The following is a 3,649-nucleotide window of genomic DNA, read 5'->3' on the forward strand; positions in this document are numbered from 1 at the left end:
TATATATATATATATATATATATATATATGTGTGTGTGTGTTCCCATTATGTTGTCGTCACCACCAGAAATATTCTCAGTCTCTCAGAGTGTTACATCCGGGGAGCAAGAAAACACAGAGACGGGTATTCTCCTTACTCCAACTTTTATTCTCTAATACAATAGTATATAGATACATTTTTTGAGGGGAGTTTTACCCCTCTAACCAATGAGATAAAATATGAGATATGTTGTACACAAGCAAATAAATATACCTTATGTAAAATGGAGATATAGTCAGGAAGTTGTGGACATATTAGTGATACACTTGGATGGGGAGAACTACATCAATATGCCAAGTGTCAATAGTACAGAGTACTACTGACCAAACTGAGCCACCTCAGAGATAGAAGGCCCTCGTCCTAAGTTGAACCTTTGAACTCCTAAATAATATATATATATATCGAACATGGAACATGCATACAAGCCAAGTCAGAAAGTCAAGAAAGTTTTCTAAAGTGCTTTATACAGTATAGATTGTTTCACAGCAGCTTCAAAATAGTATCAAATCCATATTCTGCTATAAAGCAGCTTTAACAAGTCAATAGAGTAATCCTACAGCCCATGTCAGTTGAGTATTGATTCAGTTCAGTTGCATAACTGTGTAAAATTCCTCTGTCATACATACAGCATATACAGTGTATATGTGCATATGCATGTACAGTATGTGTGAGTGCTATGACTAACTCCTGTTCTTCACTGCACTCTGAACAAGCAAAAGACACATGGAAGTAGGGTTTTAATTTTTTTCACATGTGTGTGTAGTTTGGCGTGTATGTGCTTATTTTATGTTTGTGTGTACAGTTAATATGCAAAAATACTATTTTAGAAGATTAAAATAGTTTTGAAAGAAGTGTTTGCTTTTACAAGATGTATGTGATGTTTTGCATGTTGTGTGTGTGTTTTGTGGTTTTCTGTGTAGAGTTTTGAGAAATAGAGGCCTAGTTTAAAAAACTGTGCATAAGCATTTTGAACAAACTTTCCTCAACAAATGTAAGAAGAGTTTGTTGTTCTTTTAACTATTCCAAGTCCCTCAGAAGTGGACTCTTGTCAAGGCTGCATCCGCCACACCAGAGCGGTGTTTTATATATATACACACACACATACATGCAGTATATAAACATTTTTGATATATTGACCAAACTTAGGTGTGATATATTTTGTTTGTGTGTGTGTGTGTGTGTGTGTTTTCTTTAAAAATATGTACTATATACAATAAGCATTTTCTGTAACTACATGCACGGACACGGTGTTCTCCATTTGTTGATGTAGTGTCTAATGAATGATCTGTAGTGCATGTAGTATTAACTAATATGTGTATGATTTCAAAGCCTTGTTTGATGTTGACTACAGGTTAAATGTTTTTTAAGTGAGTGTTTGATATTGCCAGAAGAGCCAGGGGTTCTGTGATTGAAGTTTGAAGATTTGGATTTGTGTTGAAGGTTTTAAGAAAGAGTGATGCTTTCAAGAAATGTGTTTTAGCAATTCAGAAAAACTGTAAAAATTATGTCCCACATATACAATATATACGCATATGTGTATAAAATAAAGGCTAAGAGAGGTAAAGGCAAAAGAAAAGACAGGGAGAGCAAAATAACTAAATACATTGACATTTATAATTGTTTAAAATGTTTTTAAAGTATTTGTTTCCATTTAAAATGTATTTAAGAGTTTGTCCAAATAAACCTCCTCTATGTTGTCAATTTCTTTGATGAAGACATTTATACAGCATTCAGAAAGAAGTGAGTTAAAAAGTATAGTAATCTGAGGCGGGTTGAGAATAGAACACACAAGTTTAAATAGTTGCTTAAGATTAATAGGAAAACACCAGACAGGATTATGTATACACTGTGGAGAAGTGGAAACTGTAGAACATGTAACACTTGAAAAGACTCTAGGAAAGAACTAGAGAAGGCATCGAATAATGGATTGAGTTTAAAAAACCTATTGAGTCTGCCTAGCACACATTCTATAATTAAGACTGTCATGAACTTTCTGAAAGAAAGTCAGCTTGTAAACAGGATTTAGGTTGTTTTATTTATATATATATAAACACAGTAGCTTGTATAAAAAATTGACATCCCAATGACATCACACCTCAGTCCAGTAGATGACGGTAGTGCACTTCGTTTGCAAACTGCCAATAAAAAACAGAGAAGAAGAAAAACGAAGAAGTTGTTCTTTGATGACTTTAGTACCATGGACAGTAATCGTTGCAGGCTGTCTCAATAGAAACATGTAATTTGTAGACAGTCCCTCAGATAAGCGATGACGTCACGACACTCCATCGAGGTAAGCGTGTTTATCAGCTTCTTTAAAACGTCGAGTTCGACAGAAAACTGTGTTCTGATATGTGCTCATAATAGTCGGCAGTGATACTTGACCGAGAGTGGCTTTTTTTAATGCAGATTAACAAAGTTATTGAACGCTGAAGTCCGAATGTGCGAATATAAAACCAACTTTACCCAAGTAATAAACGCTTACTAGAACAACAGACAACAAGCATGTGAGAAACGTGTTAAGTTCATTCAGACCGAGTGATTTCGTGTTAGGCATTTTTCTGTTTTTTGATACAAGTCAGAAAAGACAAGGAGGCAGTTCCCCGCAATACAAAGTCCATGGAGAGCATTGCAATGGTATTTGGTATTGGGTTGGAATGGTATTGGGTTGGAATGGGTTGATATTTTTTACAAATCTTGCCTGTAATAAGACATTATTGTCACTAGGAAACCTGCTACAAGCTTGTGCGTTTTTAAAATTTTAGGCTAATACTTGGACAACTTAGATGTTTTAATGCAATTGGACGTATGCCCTTATAGCGTGTCAAAGCATTCTTATGTATAAATGCAGCTATAATGTGGCCTGGCAGTTTTTTTTTATGTTTCATGTGTATATACAATACCTGATGCTGCTATACTTCATATTGCTGCTAAAACCAGATGCTGCCTGCTATACTTCATATTGAGCCACGTGTGACATTATAAATCTATTCATATTTATTAGGGGTGTGAACCTACACTGGTCTCACGGTTCGGTTACGATTATCATGTCATCGATTCGGTTCAATTCGGAATCACGATGCATCACAATGCACTGCATCCTCAATGTTGAATTTTACTTCATGTATACAATTTTGTCAATAAATACAAGCAGTCAGATATATGAACTGTACCTGACCTGGTTCGGTATTTCTCATATTTACACAACTATCAAACACACTTTATACAGTCTGTTTAAGCCACATCTTACAGACTCATGTCTGTGTTGTTTTCATCCGCTTCAGCGCTACTTGTGCGTCTTTTCTGGCGTCTTTCTGCTGAAATAAACATTTAGTGCAGCAGCAGCAGCATGTGAGGAAAATATGAGGAATTAAATCAGACGATTTTGTGAGCTTTTATGCGTTCGAGCGATTGTTTCTATGTTTGTAGTGAGAACTGTTGCTGAATGTCAAGTTAAACATTGATCTGTGAGGGGAATATCTCAAGTGTTGCTGCTGCTGTTTTATTTCTACACTTTTGGCATCTTTGGCAGATTAAATCCGTTAGTTTGTTAAACACATCATTAAACACTGCAACACATCATCAGTGAAGCTCCTCCCACTGCAACACATC

The sequence above is a fragment of the Sinocyclocheilus grahami genome, unplaced genomic scaffold, assembly GCF_001515645.1.
Source record: "Sinocyclocheilus grahami isolate Dianchi unplaced genomic scaffold, SAMN03320097.WGS_v1.1 scaffold2499.1, whole genome shotgun sequence".
In the NCBI taxonomy this organism is placed as follows: Eukaryota; Metazoa; Chordata; class Actinopteri; order Cypriniformes; family Cyprinidae; genus Sinocyclocheilus; species Sinocyclocheilus grahami.